The sequence below is a fragment of the Sus scrofa genome, chromosome 13 (genome assembly GCF_000003025.6).
Source record: "Sus scrofa isolate TJ Tabasco breed Duroc chromosome 13, Sscrofa11.1, whole genome shotgun sequence".
Lineage (NCBI taxonomy): Eukaryota > Metazoa > Chordata > Mammalia > Artiodactyla > Suidae > Sus > Sus scrofa.
Window position 1 is genome coordinate 124,172,280 of NC_010455.5, and position 17,339 is coordinate 124,189,618.

Here is a 17,339-nt window from a genome sequence, read left to right on the forward strand (position 1 = left end):
GTTGTTTCTCAAATCCTTTGCTCATTTAGGAATTGAATTGTTTCATTGTTGAGTTTGGAGAATTCTCTATAAATCTGAATATCAATTTTCTTTCAAATATGTGATTTGCAAATATTTTCTCCCATTCTTTGCAGCCCCTGCCACCTTAACTTAGAAATGCTGGTGAAATTCTGGACTCCCACCTCTGAATCAGAATCGCTTAGGGGAGAGTCTCTAGGTTCTGAATGTAAACGAAAATTCATGGGTGAACTGCTGGGTTGAGACTGCCTTGAGGGCATTTCGAAGAGAAAACAACATTCCTTGGAACTAACCAAGTTTCACTCAGAAGTCATAGCAGGTGGTTCTTAAGTCTTTTGAACATGTCTACCAGTTAATATAACTTAGAGAATGTGGGGGACAGAGGCTGTAAGCACAAGATATATGACAACGTTTCCCACGAGCCTTGCAGGCACCAGGGAGAAATACTTGCTGAGTGCAAAGTTAGGGACAGCCGAAGACCACGGCTAGAGGGCAGGGACCAGTGTAGGTTGTAACACGCTAAAGTGCTTATTATAAAGACTGTAATGGAGTCAGAGGAGATTTGCCAGAGGAGGTGAGGAATGAAAAACCCCTTAATTTGTGAAATCACTGAGGGAACTTCTTGTTTGGCAACGGTCCTTAACTCTGCTGAACACTAGTGTCACTTGGGAACTTTAAACAAACAAAACAAACAAACTCAGGCCCAGGCCCTGACCCCAGTCCAATTAAATTAGCCTCTCCTAGATTGGGACCCACAGGTGGTATGTTTGCAAAGCTTCCCAGGTGATTTTAATGTTTAAAAAATGTTGAGGACCACTGGTCTAGAGAAAGGGCCATGTTGACGAATTTGTGAGGCTCTAATGTGGAATACCAGAGTTTCTGTAAAAACCTCCATGCTTGACCATCCACCTGGCAGAAGTGGACACTGGTCAGGCTGGGTCAGCAGATGTTTACTGGCACAGCTCACCTGTCACACCCAGACTCGCAACCCTGTGAGAAGTCTCCCCTTCTTAAAAATGCATGAGTCTCCCTTACCTGGAGCTTTCAGATACTGGCAATCTATGCATCAAGATAAATGAAAATGTACTATCCTGTGATCTCATGGGGTCTCGTGGTTTCACCTTCCAATCATACTCCTGCATCCCCAGTCTGCGTCTCCAGACACACAGCTCATCCACCAACTGCATCTCCATCTGGTTTCCTGACACCTCAAATCTAGCATACCCTGAACTGAACTCATTAAAAACCCCACTCTTGCTTCTGTTCTCCAGCCTCCTGGTCTACAGAAGCACCACTCTCCTAGATGCACAAGATAGCACAATGTGGGAACTGCCCTGGCTTCCTCTGCCCCCTCACTACCTTCACTCCACTTAATTACCAGCTCTTTCTTGCTTCTGTTCTTTCTCCCATCTGGACTACCTAGTGCAGCCCTCACATACGTTCCCACCAAAGCCTCCCAAGAGGCAGCTCTGCTTCCTGTCTTCTCCCCTCCCAGCACTGCAGCTAGAGGGATTGATCTAATGTCAAATTCTGACCACGTCAGTTCCTACTTACAATTTCTCAGTGCCCCCCCCCCCCCACTGTCTATGAGAAAAGATCCACACTCTTTAACTTGGGAGACAAGATCCTCCTGCTGACATCTCCAGACTCGTCTCCTATCATGTCTCAACTCTTCAGCAACACTGTAGTCAAGACTGCCTCTGAGCCTTTGCTTACACTGTTTCTGCTACCTGAAATATGTTACCCACACTCGCTTCACTTAACCTCTATCCTTTAACTTTCAGCAAGGCCCATCAGCTTCAGTGAGTATTGCCTGACCTCCTCAGTCTAGGACCTTCCTAAGCTGATTCTCATTTGACTCTCATCCAAACATAATGCTGCATGATATCTGTTTCTGTCTCTGTCCTATCCAGTTCCACCCAGTTCCTGGAAGTCCCAGAAACTTGTCCTATGCCTAGCCCAGAGAGGGTGCTCAATACATATTTGCTGATTTAATATTGGCCAGATGATTGAGGAATCTTCTTAGGAGTGCATTTGCCATAATTTATAAGATTTAGGGATTAGGAACAGTGGGAACTTTGGGGCAGAGGGGGAATTTCCCCAGCTACAGGAACACATGGCTACTGGCTTGCTAATTGTCGGGAAATACCACTGCTGGACATCCTGGCATGAGAAAAAGGTGGGGATGGATTTCTACCAATGGGTGTTTTGGGTCAAGTTCTGGGGGTCATGGACATCCTTCTTAATGAGACTTCGGGATGGGGACTGTGGGAGACTGGATGATAACACCCATTTTGTGTGGCTTTAAAGGATTCTGGAAGGAATACTCTGGCCCTCTGGGGGATTAAGAGCTTTCTCTAGCTCTTTCATGTTAATTGAAAGGGAAGGGCTCCAAGGCAGCTGGTAAAGTGATATGGGTTGGCCACTTGGTACTTCTGCACCAGATCAGCCAACAGGAAAGTGAAAAGTCAGTTCCTGTATAGATGACACTGTTTATGCCTTAAGCAAGGAGAAAACTCTTCATGCAGACTCAGACAGGAAGGAGAGATGAACTCAACTGTTAGCTGGGCAGGCAGGTCTGGGGTTTGTCAGCTGCTGCATGGCCACTGAGTTTCCTCTTTCATCCCCTTTCTTACCATAGTAGACTCTTCAGAGTCTCTGCTTTGGTGAGATCACACTAGTGAAATGAGGCTGGTGACATCCCTGCTACCTGCCTCACACCTGTGATTGGATTCAGGACAGATCAAGGATGTGGATACACTGTTATCTTCCAAGTGTGTTACATGTGTAAAGACAATTATTATTACTGTGACTTTTATTCTCAAAAAAGTCTTCTCTTACTTGGAGATTTTCTCTGTGTCCTTGTCCTGCCATGGAGACCTCTTGGCTCCATTTCTCACTCGAACTCCATTGCCCTCTTTCTTCTTTTAAATCATGATACCAGGAAAGAATCTTTCATTTTCAATGAGACAACAATGATTAAGAGGTTAATTCCAAGAGAACAAAAGGCTTAGGCTTCTTTAGAATCGAAAATGGAAAGAAGGAGTTTGCGCTGGGGAAGAGTGGTGAGACCTTGGTGCCTGTCCTGGATGTGTGGGCCCAGGCAGGGCTCTTCCCCTTTAGATGGAGGATTCCTCATTTTGAAGAGGAAGGCCTGGGACCAAATGCTTCCTCAGATCCTTCTCTGATCCCATTTTCTTTTTTTTTTTTTCTTTTAGTTTTATATGTATGCTCTTTTCCATACTGAAATTTTATTTTCCCAGTGTTATTCTATTTACACTAAATTTAGTCCAATGTACATCATGATAGAAGTTATAATAATCTGATCCCATTTTCAATAACGCTAGAGACACATAGATCTGCCTCAAATTAGTGCCATCTTTTGGCCTAATTGAAGAATATCCCAGGGTGCTAAGAAAACATGCAATTGAGATCAGTAGACCATTCGCCTTAATCTGTTCAAAATCATAGAGTAAGGAAGTCACTATCACCACAAACCACCACTACCACCATCACTGCCACCACCAATCACCCTCATGACAAAGACAATTCCATTTTTTTAAAAACTGGAAAAATAACCTATAAAAATATCTTAACTTGAGGGTTGATGCTAATGCCAAGAAGCATCAGGATGTGGGACAGGAGACAGAACAGGCTGTGGAATGAACTTCTAGGTCTGAAGTTGTAATCTCAAGAAATCAATGTGGATTAACTGCTAGTAGTTTATATCAGAGTAACAAAATAGCTTCTTTGACAACATTATTAGACAGAGAGATCATGGAAATTCCAGTGATAAAGAATATCTGGACTTTTCCTTGACAAATAAATGGATTAAGAAGATGTGGTACATATACGTAATGGAATACTATGCAGCCATATGAAGAACAAAATAATGCCGTTTGCAGCAACATGATGGAACTAGAGATTCTCATACTAAGAGAAGTCAGAAAGAGAAAGGCAGATACCATATGATATCTCTTATATGTGGAATCTAAAATATGGCACAGATGAACCTATCTACAGAACAGAAACAGACTCACAAATATGGACAGCAGACTTGTGGTTGCCAAGAGGGAGGGGGAAGGAGGGAGTGGGATGGACTGGAAGTTCAGGGTTAATAGATGCAAACTGTTATATTTAGAATAGATAAGCAATGAGGTCCTGCTGTATAGCACAGGGAACTATGTCCAATCACTTGTGATGGAACATGATGAAAGATAATATGGAAAAAAAAAAGGAGTATCTGGACTTCATCAAGATTTTTGAGACGATTCCTGATACTCTTTTGAAAAGATGAAGAAATATGGATTGAGTAGCATAAGCAGTTAAATTTTCTTAAAAAGTGCATTTATTTATTGAATTAACATCTGTCTTTCAAGAGCATATAGCAGAATGTCTCAGAATGCTGTAATGTTCATCATTTTTATTGATGACATTGTTGAAGAGGTCCTGCTCATCAGATCTGGGGAACAAGAGGAAGCCAGCTGAAAGGGACAGCATATATACTGGATAATAGAATCAAAGCCAGAAAGTCTGAGCAAGCTGGCAAGACAGACCAGACAAGATAAAATTGGGAATAAACGGTCCCAGACAGTGTCCACATAAGCGTGGGATAGTGGGCAGGTGATACAGTTCAAGAACAAGTTTAAAAGAGACTTAGCTTTTTTCATTTGATACTAAATTCAATAGCTAGTATATATTCCTAGTTCAGCCTTAGAGGGTTTTAATAGAAACATGAGATGAGATTGAAGGAAGTGATAATCTCATTCTATTTGGGGCTGATTAAAGTCTCCCTTGAAATTTTGTATTTTATTCATGAAGAATAAAGAAATTAAATAAAATTGTGGCAAGAGTGATCATGATAGTGAGGACAAAGCTGGAGCCAGTGGCCTGTGGGGCAGCCTGGAGCTGTGAGAAGGGCACTGGCCATGGAGTTGGGAGCCAGGTTATGCCAGTAACTGTCTGTGAGATCCTAACCAAGCCAGTATTTCTTTCCGGAGCTGATGACAGGCCTCCCTGATGAGACGTATGGGTGATGGTGGTTGGCTAGGCTGCCCTCTTAAGTCCTGGCCCTCTGCTCTGGCCGCACAAAGGGTGGGGTCCTTTTTCCTACTTCACCCATCCAGAGACAAAGCCTCTTGAGGCTCCCCCCCCCCGCCCAGCAAAATTTTACACTCTTGAAATGCCATTAACGTTTGAAAATGACACCAGTAGTTCCCCTGGGAAGCCTTCAAAAGTACCCATTCTCTGACTATGTGGGAAGTTGGGGATGATGACAATTCACAACTACATCATCAGGAGTTCCCGTCGTGGCGCAGTGGTTAACGAATCCGACTAGGAACCATGAGGTTGCGGGTTCGGTCCCTGCCCTTGCTCAGTGGGTTAAGGATCCGGCGTTGCCGTGAGCTGTGGTGTAGGTCGCAGACGCAGCTCGGACCCCATGTTGCTGTGGCTCTGGTGTAGGCCGGTGGCTACAGCTCTGATTCGACCCCTAGCCTGGGAACCTCCATATGCCACGGGAGCGGCCCAAGAAATAGCAAAAAGACCAAAAAAAAAAAAAAAACAAAAAAACAAAAAAAAAACTACATCATCACACATGTCCTTTTCTGCGGCAGTAAAGCAAAAGGCCCAAGAAAACGGGCTCTAAAATCATAGGGGCCCATAGTTAAAACTCAGCCTCTCTATTACTAGCTTTGTGACTACTTAAACTTTTGGAGACTCAGTTTCCTTGTCTGTGAAATAAGGTTACTAATAGGCTTGTAGTGATGACTATGAATGTACAAAATACAGCACAATGCAGGGACACAAAAGTCAGCGCCCAATAAATCATATGGCTAATGTCCCCACTACATGTACTACCCCCATCCCTCCTCTTTCTCCCCTTCATCATCCTCTGGCCAGGCACTGTGTTGGCTGCAGGGCACACAATGGGAAACAAAATTCATACCCCTGCCTGCACCAGGCTTACAACCTAACCAGCACTGTCCACTTGAACTTTCTACAACAAAGGAAATGCTCTAGGTGTGCATTCTCCAATATGGTAGCCAGAAGCCATATGTGGCATTTAAGCACTTGAAAAGTGACTAGCGTGACTGGGAAACTGTAATTTAATTTTAATGAATTACATGAAAATGCAAATAGTCACATGTGGAAATGCACGGTACAGCTCTAGACAGCCTTCAGATGTATTTCTGAGACTGACCAATCTGAGCAGAAAAAAGATACATTGAAAGAGAAACGTACATAAAGCACCCAGTACAGTACCTGGAAAATTCTATTTGTTCACTCATCATATTCAATTGTCTACTGTGTATAAGTACTCTCTTAGGTGCTGGGAGTGCCATGTTAGCTGTACCTTCATGGAGTTCACAGTTTGGTGGGGGATGTACAGATAAGTGATTTCACTACAAGGAGCTAAGTGTAGGCACAGGTGCTGTGGGTATAGCAGAAAGGTCTCTAACCTAGATGAGCAGTTGGAGAAGGCTTCTGTTTTAAGACTGGAGCTGAGTCTTAAATAAGCAGATCTCACACTGAGGGCTCGATTGATATTTATTCCACTTATAACAACAGATTATATTCCAAGGCTACTAAGCCCACTGCTGGTGGCAGAGGTGGCTATGGGCAAATGCAGCCCTAGGGAAAACTCAAAGCGAAGGCCAGTTAGCTTTCTTTGAACATTTTCCCTTTGAACTACTTAATTCAGTTTCTCTTTTGTGGCCACATTTTCTTCACCTGAGGACATTTTTGGATGATGTATTTACTTTCTATTTCCTGATTGGTAGTCACAAACCACGAGTAGGTGAGAGGCAGGGAGTTGGGCAGGTGAATTCTGTTACATATAGAGATGTCAACTCCCCCTGTGGTTTGGTTGTGGAATTCTGTTACTAGGTGTAAACAAACAGCTCTGTGAAAATATGAAGAATCTGTAACCGACTGGTTGGGCTGGCTGGATTTGACTCTGAGAGTGATGTACCTTCATAGAAGTGAGAGCTAATTACTCGTGTGGAGGAGTGGGATGCTATGCCATTTATATATTTTACACAATAGTCTGGTTTGTTCAAAGTCAATATGTGATGTCTAGCCAGAGAATTTTTTTTTTGTGTGTGTGTGTCTTTTTGCCATTTCTTGGGCCGCTCCCATGGCATATGGAGGTTCCCAGGCTAGGGGTCCAATCAGAGCTATAGCTGCCAGCCTACACCAGAGCCACAGCAACGCAGGATCCGAGCCACGTCTGCGACCTACACCACAGCTCACGGCAATGCCAGATCGTTAACCCACTGAGCAGGGGCAGGGACCGAACCCGCAACCTCATGGTTCCTAGTCGGATTCGTTAACCACTGCACCACGACGGGAACGCCTAGTCAGAGAATTTTGCAGCTGACACTTGCACACATAAAAACAGGCACAGCCTTACATGAATGGTTTTCATAATCACACTTGTGTGTATACAGCAGGATGATCTGATGATATATGTCAATCCTCCTTGCAGGAAGCCAGGGACATACTTATGCGATCTGGCTTGGTTGTGTGAGGCCCTGATATATTTGAGTTCCTAGAGGTCATCCACTTTGACTGAGGTCACCTCCAGGGGATGGAAGTATAAATTGGTGTATCTTTTTTCAAAACTGGCTTGTCCTATATATCAGGAGACTCAAAACATTTATGCCCTTTGGCCTCATGCTTCTGCTTCTGGGAATCTATCCAAAGGAAGTATTTGAAAATGTGTGCAGTAAGACTTTGCCCAGGGTGTTGCACAGAGTTGTGTGTAATTGCTACACACAGGAAACATCTTAAATGATTAGCAGTATAATAATATGCAGCCATGAAAATGATGTCTATGAAGGGCATTACTTCAACACTAATGACAGGGAAAAAGCAGAGAAGCAATAGCTACAGAGGCTAAGCAACTACTCAGTTGTTGCACAGCCTAAGTTTGAATCCTGACTCTGCCACTTACAGGTTGTGTGACTTGGGCAAGTCCCTGAAACTCTGTGGGGTTGATAATAATGCCTGCCTCAGGACTTCTGAGGATTAAATGACACAGTGAACAATGTACTGGCTCTCTATGGACTGTACAATTTCAAGGCATAAAAATAGATGAGAAAGTAAATTTGCTAACATACTGGCCAGGTGGAATCTGGTTAGTTTGATTCTTTGCACACTTTTCAACTTCCCAAATTTTCTGCATTCAACATGTATTATTTTTATACTAAAAAAGTATATTATAATGTTGTAGTACAATGTGATTTTTTTTAAAAAAAAAAGATTTTTACCGCAACAACAACAAACATACTTCCCTTTCAGGAGAGAAGCTAGGGGCAGCCTCTCCTCCAGGAATCAGCAGGAAAGGGAAGAACTGCTGCTTTTTGGGCACTTCCCCTGGCAGAACCTCACAGTGCACATTTTCGACCTCTGGGAGGACAAGTTTGGCAGAATCCTTCCTCACCTGTTGAAGGTGCTCTGTGCAGATCTGAGGAGGAGTTGGAACAGATGTCCTTAGGACTTAGTAGTTTCACCTATCTCTGAAAGTCTAGATCCAAGTCGCTCTGATATTTATCATTTTCTCCCATGTCCTGGTTGATCTCAACCAAACACTGACATGAAATTGTAAGGTGAGAAAGGCTCATCCACTTGCTCCCCACCTCTAAGCCCTTCTCAGAAAAATGCTCATAATGCCTGCACATAAACGTTAAGGATGACCAGATGATCAGTAAAGAAAAGACTTAAATGAGAGGTCCACAGGAAAGTTAGCTTAGTGGCAGCCGTTTTATTTAATGAGTATAATTTACCTCTGGCAAGGAATTTGGCAAACACAGCCCTTTTTAACAAGACAAACGACCAAATCCCTTCCCATGTCAGGACATCTCACCGGAATGAGAAGGGCATAAAGCACAAAGAGGGTATTGGGGGCGAGGGGAGAACGCTCAAACAGGGATGACATCTGCACCCTATGATCTAATACACTTCCTTGACAACGAGGGGTGCCCTGGCTCCAGCAAGTGGCTCCGCAGGCTATTTTTTAGACAAAGAATCCCAGGCACCAAAATAACGAAGTTGTTTCACCCTTTTGAACCTGAGGGTCAGTCCCCAGCCCTGTGTCCTGACTGCTGCCCCACATCAGTGACTACCTTGGTCCACACCACCAGAACCAAGACGCGTTCCCCCGACTCCCAAAAGGAAAGGACAAATAACCTTCCCAGGCTCTCCTAGGGACAGCGAGGTCATCGTATGCTAATGAAGCCGGAGCTGGCCGCCCCACGCCTGTCTGCGAGCGCGCCCGCGGGTTCGCAGCTCTCCCGCGCGCCACTGCGGCGCTGCCACAAATCACCACGCGCTGCCGCAAACCCTCCTGCTTCGCTGCTGGGTGAAGAGGGAGGATGCGGGAGGGTCGGGCCGGCCGCGCTGAGTCCCGCAGCTGGATCGCTCACACCTGGGAGCTGCTTGCTCACCGCCCCCGTCCCGTGCTTCCCGCTGCAGTGATGGCGGGGAATGCGGGCAGCACTTCCGAATCACCTGTAGGGCTTTTCGAACTCCACAGCCCCCTCCCCAAATTCTCGTCCACAGGAAGAAAATCTCTGAATGTGCAGGATGAGTGGGATGGTGGAGTTTCACAAGCCCCATGGGTGAAACTAGATGCACGCCTTTCAAGACAAACACACAGGGACACATATCTTGTGACTCCGAGACTAAACAGGTCAGCCCGACGTTCTCACCCTGACCCTCCTCTGCTTCCGTACTTTGTAATTGTCAAGCTCTCCGCGTTCTCTTCATTCTTCCTATCACGGTCCCCTAGCAGGGGGTTTTGTGGAGCTCCCTCCCACCCCACCCCCAAAGTCCTGCAACCCTGCGGGACGGCCAGAGGCTTTGGCAGCCAGATGTTAGGAAAAGTGTCCCCGCTCTTTGCCGCCCTTGTGCACCCGGGAGCTCCAACTGGATACGGAAGGTAAGTCTTGAAGGGGCGAAATCTGACCAGTTGCTTCAGCAAACTGCCTGAAGCCAGGCCGCCTCCCACCCGCACACCTGTGAGGTTCGGAAGGCGCTCTCAATGGAAGAGGAAGCCGGTGCCCCACCCTGGGCGGCCGCCCGTGCCCTCACCCTGCCAGCGGGGCATCTCCTCCTGCAGGGGCTGGTGCGTCAGGTGGCACCGTCAGGGCGGGCGCCCTGGCCTCGAGGCCTCAGTTGAGCTCCTTCCCCTGGCTACCGGACCGGCTCCCGCTTTGCCCTCCTTTTCCAAGTTACTCCAGCCCGCGCCCCCAGCCCGGGCCCTCTCTGCCGCGCAGGCCACGGTCTTACCTCAGCGTGCAACACTTGGTTGCGCGGTTCTCCGGAGCGCTCCTTCCTTGGGGCTTATTCCCTTACTTGGGAGGAAAGAGGAACCGAGAGACTGAAAGAGGACCGAAGCTGGCGTCTGGGCGTCTTCCCGCCCGCGCAGCCCTCCTGTGGAGGGATGGAGCTCGGCTGGGCGCCGCAGAGCTCGGTCGGCCGGGTTGGGATTAGGCAGCCCCGGGGTCTCTGCCTGCTCGGATACCCGCGGGCTCCCAAGCAGTGCGTCTCGGCCGCCCGCTCCTACAGCACTGCGGCGCCGTGCTCCTCGCGGCGGGCAAGCCCAGCTGCCACTCTCACGGAGGAACCCAGCCCCTGGGCACAGAGCCCGCCTCCGCCTCCGCCACACGCCCGCGCGCGCGCGCACACACGCACACGCGTGATTGCGGGTGGGCTCAGTGCGAACCTGCGCGCGTTTGGTGCTTCGGGCACTTCTCACCGATAGGGCTTCTGTTTGGGAGGAGGAGTTAGAAGCTGAGGGGTTTGGAGAGGATGCAGCGGCGATGGGCTCCCAAGGGAGAGGCCAAAGGCCAGCTGACAGGGACAACTGTTTGGCAAATACCGACATCTCAACCAAGGTTTACGCTGCTTCAACATATCAACCAAGTTAGAAAAAAAATAAAAAGTCAACAAGTTCTTTTCTTTTCCTAGGCGCTTGATGTCTGTAGCAGCCAAATCACTGCTCCTCCCCGCGGGCGCTCTCCAGTAACGGGATCAGTGGCAGTTTAATCAGAAAAATTTCTCCCTCTGTGGGTGTAGTGGGGACCGTCGCAGCCCTCTAGAGCTGGGCTCTGATCGCTGGATCAGGTCTCAGGACTAAGGGTTAATTCTCTTCCTCCTTTGCTTTTAGGTGACCATGCATTTTTTTTTTTCCCCTGCACATCAAATAGAGCACTTCTTACTTTAAAAATGTAGAGAAACACAGAAAGTGGGCTGGTAGTGAAGGATAAGAGATGAGGGCCAGCAGTAGCCAAGGCACCCCTCTTTCCATGACGTGCATGTCTACATGGGGTGGCAGTGGCGGTGACGACAGTGTTGCAGGCACGACACACTAGCAGGGTGACTTCTGTCCATTTCACACCACATTTAGACTTTTGACTCTCATCTATAAAATATGTAGAGTTTACCAGTTTCCACAACTGCGAATTCTTTCCCGCCAGCAGGCAGTGAAGGTCCCTGGGTCAGGACTGCAGCCAAGAAAAGCTTTCTGCAGATGCAGAGGCGCCAAGGGGCCCTGGTGTCTGGGCAACTGGGGAAGAAGCCTCAAACGTGAATGTCAAACAGCCCTGAGGACCTGGATGGTCAGTGTCCATATTGGGCCATCTTCAGGTAGGTTGAGGAACAGAGGCTCAGAGATTTCCCCAAGGTTCCTCATGACAGCAAAGGCAGAGCCAATACCAGAACCTCATGTTCACACTCATGCTACCATTCACCTATCTTCCTATCTATCTATCTATCATCCTAGCTTGGTTCTCAAAGTTCCCTTCAGCTAGACTGAAATAATCCCCATGAGGTGCTCACAGAGCTCTTTTAGCTTTTTTTTTTTTTTCTTTCTTTTTTTTTTTTTTTTTTGGTCTTTTTGCCATTTCTTGGGCCGCTCCTGCGGCATATGGAGGTTCCCAGGCTAGGGGTCCAATCGGAGCTGTAGCCACCAGCCTACGCCAGAGCCACAGCAATGCGGGATCTGAGCCGCGTCTGCAACCTACACCACAGCTCACGGCAACGCCGGATCCTTAACCCACTGAGCAAGGGTGGGGACCGAACCCGCAACCTCCTGGTTCCTAGTCAGATTCGTTAACCACTGCGCCCCGACGGGAACTCCTCTTTTAGCTTTTCTTGTTTCCCTTTTACTCACTGATTCATTCAGTGCTCTGGCTCTGTCTTCAGGCACTTCCCCCCTGACTAGTCCTGGGCCTTACTTGGGAATAAAGAGGAACCAAGAGACAGAAAGAGCTTAGAACTGTCCCCATCCCTGCTAGGGGAGCAGGCTGGTCTCAGGTTTACTGTATATATTTTCACTGTGCTAGGTAGGGTGGATGTGGAAGAAAAAATCCTTGCCTTCTGAACTGCATTTTCTGTGGAGGAAAACACACTCACATACAGGGCACAAGAAGACAGCCTTGTTCGGTCTAATCCTGGACTCCTTCCAAAGAAGGGGAAACTGAGAGAGAACTTATATTGGGCTGTGCACCCTGATGAATTTGGGGATGCAAGCTTGCAGGTAAGGGTTGAGACAACATTAGGTTGTTTCTTCCTGTTTGAACAGAAAAGAAATAAGTTGGATGGGAGGAATGGGGAAGACACTCGGAGATAGAATGCAGAGACTTGGCTGAGAGTGCATTGAGGAAGAGTAATGACAGAGACTCCCAGGACAGGACTGCCAAGCAAGGATTTGGAGAACAGGGATGCTTGCAAAGATCAGTAAATAGTTTGCTGGGGGAGGTAGGGTTCACTATGGAGTCCCAGTTCTCTACCCTTCCTGTGCAATAAATCATTTGTAAAGGCAGTTGTTCCCCAATTTGTGAGTGAATTCCTTTGGAGAACTCAGGGTGGTGCTGAGTTCAGCATCTGGCTTGATGTACGGTGACTACAGAGAAGCTTGTGTGGGCAGAGGGCTTAAAGACAGCTTCCCACTGGGTTCCATGCAAATAACATGTTAGGAAATGGTTGTAATAGAGGTCGAAACAATGTGTAAGGCAGGGGCTGAGAGGGGGATGAAGCACCAAGAACAGTTATGTTGATTGAGATATCATGGAGGAGGTGAGGTTTGGGATGGGGTTTGACAGGGAATCTGACACACAGACCAACAAAACAAGGGCAATCTAGGTTGAGGGAAAGCAAAAGCACCCAAGGAAGACAATTCATGGAGAATTCTGGGCCTTCTGTAGAAGAAGGGAAGTTGGGACCTTATGGCCGAGGATCCCCAAGTGCCCTCCCAGCAGTGTAAGACTTCAAGCCATGAGTACCAAGGCACTATGAAAGATGTGCATTTTTTGTTATTCTTGTTTGCTTTTGACAGGGAAGGGGCTGGGAAGCCTCTGATGCCAGGTTTCCCAAGTAAGGGCTTCTGATCAGAATGGGCAGCCCATCAGGCTGCAGAGACACAGTGTTGCTGCCCCCATGAGGAACCGGAGCTCAGGGGTGCAGGTGGCTCACTGCACAGGGCACCCAGCAGAGGGTCTGAAATCCAGGCTCCACTAGACCAGCCACCGCTTGTCCTCCTGCCTTTTCTCTAATTTGCACAGAAGCTTGGCGTGGGCTGACACAGGCCCTGGCTGCTAAACTCTGTCTTTGAAAAGGCTGAGGCCTCAGTGAAATGAGTTAGGACTTATTGAGCACTTGCTGTAAGTGCAAACACAGGTAAAGTGGAAGGAGTCTGAAGTCAGGAGTAGCTATAAGCCTGGGCACGTCTCTGCTCTTGGGTGACCCCAGGAGATGCACTGTAGGGTCCAGAGGAGGAAACTTCCTTCCTTCCCTCAGAGCATTTGCAATCCATGTGGGCTTATAAAACAAATACTCTGAATGATTAAGAAGCAATGAACGACCCTGTAAAATTAAGAGCCAAGTTGTACAGAGCAGATTCTCAGGGCGTGAGAAGGGAGACCGCCTCTGTGCTTGAAGAGTCAAGGAAGTTTTCAGGGAGGGGGTGGTCTGGGCTTCCCAGTGGCGTCTGTGTTGGCTCCGGGTTGGAGAGGAGAACTGCTCGCAAAGGGCCAGTGGCAGGGCAGCTGGATGCTTCTGAGCCTGGGTTTTAGCCCCTGTGGCCACTCTAATTAATGCCATTCGAAGGCGTGGCCAAACACTTTAATGAGTCACCGTTGTTTCAGAGAGACAGGGCATTTTTGGATGTTTAACTGGCTCAACACTTTCCATTCCCTGAGACTTCACTGTTGGCAGCTCACACTTGCCATGTTGCTCCGGGAACATATCATCCAAGCCGGCAGCTGATGCCTAATCTCTATTGCCAAAGCAAAGCTGGGGCTGAGTCAGGTACCTGTGTCTGGAAAATTTTAAGTCTGATATTGTCTCTGACAAGCTGAGTGAACAGCACGTGACACTGCACATAGCTGAGGTCATGGAGTTAGGGTCAGTGACTGAGGACCAGGGGACCTGGGTTCAAGTCCCTGCTTGGGGGGCCTCACATTTCTCACCTGCAAAATCCCCAAAGTTATACTAGATCATCTCCAAGCTGCCTTCCACCTAAAATTGCATGATTGCATAACTAATAGGATCTTTCCTTTTTATAAAAGAAGAATAGGATGGGAATGGATATTAGCCAAGTCCTGCCTTTAGATTTCCTCTTTGCTTTAATTGTGCAGGTTGCACTTGAGGGAAATTGTGAGGCTGTGGGTGGGGACAGAAGAACCAGGAAGCTCAGCTCCTGGTCACAGTTCTGTAATGAACAGGGTATATGGATCCAGCCCTGGGATGCAGGCGGGTCAGCCCCCTCTATGGGCCTTAGTTTTCTTACTGGTAAAAAAAGGAGTTTGAAAATGGTGTCTATAACCCTTTTTGGCTCTACTGCTCTTTTAAGTGCTGTCAACTGAAGAACTTTTAAATACTGCCCCAACAGCAGGGTGGAACGCCTCCAAAAGGCTAGCTGGGAAAACCACCACAATAACAACTGATAAGCTCAGTGGGAAAGCACAGAAGAGAAGCCATGAGGTTGAGTAATAAACAGACCATTTAGATGGTGCTGGAAGATCTGTGTCTGTATCTCTAAGCCTCCATTTTCTCTTCTGTGAAATGGAACTAGCAATACCTGTGCTCTTGGGTAGAGTAGTGATTAAATGAAGAAGCATATGTGAAAATGCTTTGCATATTTAGAATTGTTACGCAAAAATATAGAGTTATTAAAGCTAGTCTGGGGAGTTCCTGTCATGGCTTAGTGGTTAACAAATCCGACTAGGAACCATGAGGTTTCGGGTTTGATCCCTGCCCTTGCTCAGTGGGTTAAGGATCCGGTGTTGCTGTGAGCTGTGGTGTAGGTTGCAGACGTGGCTCGGATCCAGCGTTGCTGTGGCCCTGGTGTAGGCTGGTGGCTACAGCTCTGATTCGACCCCTAGCCTGGGAACCTCCATATGCCTCAGGTGTGGCCCTAAAAAAGAAAAAAAAAAGAAAAAGTTAGTCTGTTCTCCTAAGACAGTCTGTTAAAAGCAAACCAACCAACCTCAATGATATTACTTACTCACTTGTCTGCTTCCTAGGAAGCAACAGTTTGGGTCAGCAACTGTCTCTTCGCTCCTAAGGACAGCGATGTTTTAACATGAAAATTTAATAAAGGATCTGGCGGACTTTAGGATTGACTATCAGGCTGCAAATCTGCTCCCTGCCGAGAATTCTGTAACGTCACAGTGGATTTCTCAAGAACTTTGATTGGGTTAACTTGAAAATGAAGGAGACAGGCATCTAAGATCCTTCTTTGATTGTCGCCTGTTGAGAGGGCCGGTGGGAGGCAGGGAAGGCAAGTATGAGTAACTAGGGACAAAAAGAGAGAAAAGCCTTTTGCTTTCCTGTTGTATTTTGGGCAATGGATGCTAAACTTCGTGCTTTAGTGAGCTTGTAAAGAGGCTAATTTTGGTTCACTCACAATCCTCTGGATCTGTTTTCTGCTATGTCTGCCCAGGAGACACTGCGGTGGAAATCTTCACTGCTGCGCCTGAAGGGGATGCTTTTTCTCAGGACCCCTGGGAAGAGTTATAGGAAGGAAAAGTTTCCAATTCCATAAATGACCAAGTGCTTCAAAGCCTGCCCAACTCGCAAGACTTCTGAGAGAATTATCCATTTTTTAGAAATAATGGTCACGTCTTTTTATCTCTTGTTAATGGATTTGGGGGGACATGTCACAATCCGTTAGGAATTAAGGGACCCCCCCAAATACTGGCTCCTTCTCTCATCCATTCTCCCAATGTGCTGCTGCCAGAATTAGTTTCTGAAAGTAGATGTCCCAGTGCCCTCCCTCTGCCTAAAAGCCTTCAAGTCCTCAGATTCCTCATCCATAAAATGGACATGATGATATTTATTATGCATAGGTTTTGACAAGTTTTAGAAAAGATATTTATAAAAAGACTAGCACAATGTCCATCCCATAAGTTCTCCATAAATGGAGTCATTGTTATTACTGCTTTAGAATAAATTGACATTACCTCAAGTGCATGTCAGGTCCTCCATAAAGTGGTCCCAGCTTGCTCATCCACTTAGATTTCTGGAACCCTTTAAGGATGCAATCCACACATTGCCTGGCTTCATCATTCAGACACACCTTGCACCCAACCTTCTCTGTACCCTACTCAGGCTACCCCTGCGGCAAGGAGAGCTGCTTCTGTTCTCTCTTGCTCTTTCTCTAGTGCCACCTCTTAAGCCCACCCCGTTGAAGTTACTTATCCTCTCTCCTCTGCTCCCATTGAGGTTTGTTTAACATTTATTCTACTACTTACACCCTGCTGCCTCCTATTATGGCTGCTTGCCCGTGCTTCACACCCATTGCCCTGCCCCATCCCCGGGACAGCAATTAATCTTCCCTAGACTAGACATCTTAATCATCTTCCTATCACTCAGAGTATGGTGCATAGTAGGGATCCATAATATTGGATTGAATTTAAAGAGGGCCAATTTAAAGGAGACCTTGTTGGCCCTGAGATTCCACTGAGGAGGAGTTTATCCCCACTTTCATATCTTCTAAAAAGTCACCAGTCACCGAGCACCTACCAAGTTCCAGGCACTGTGCAGATTCAAATGTTCACCCTCACAAGAGGATCATCAGCCTCACTTTACCCTGGAGACCTTGATGGCTGAAGGTCTCCCAGGCAATTATGTTGGAGCCAGAAACCAGATGCCTTGGTGGCACACCCTTCCTGAAGTGAGCTTCTCCCACACTGAGCTCACCTGAGTTTTCATTCTACAGCACTTGTGAAAACCAGTTTATTGCTTCCTGGCTATATTTTTTGATATCTTGATTCTCCAAGTAGCTGTTGGGCAATATAATAATTGAAATGAAT

The 17,339-nt window shown here is 47.0% G+C and overlaps 1 protein-coding gene across 12 annotated transcripts in view; it reads right to left on the reverse strand.

Moving 5' to 3' along the window:
* Positions 1-10,687, reverse strand: part of DGKG (diacylglycerol kinase gamma) — a 226,673-nt gene extending 215,986 nt beyond the window's left edge. For 6 of the 12 annotated variants that reach the window (XR_002337783.1, XM_021070008.1, XM_021070009.1 and 3 more), the window contains exon 1: positions 10,312-10,656. The gene's annotated coding sequence lies outside the window, so the exon portion shown is untranslated. Of the gene's footprint in view, positions 1-10,311 lie in introns of all 12 variants that reach the window. The other 6 variants (XM_021070013.1, XM_021070005.1, XM_021070011.1 and 3 more) reach the window with 5 other exon arrangements.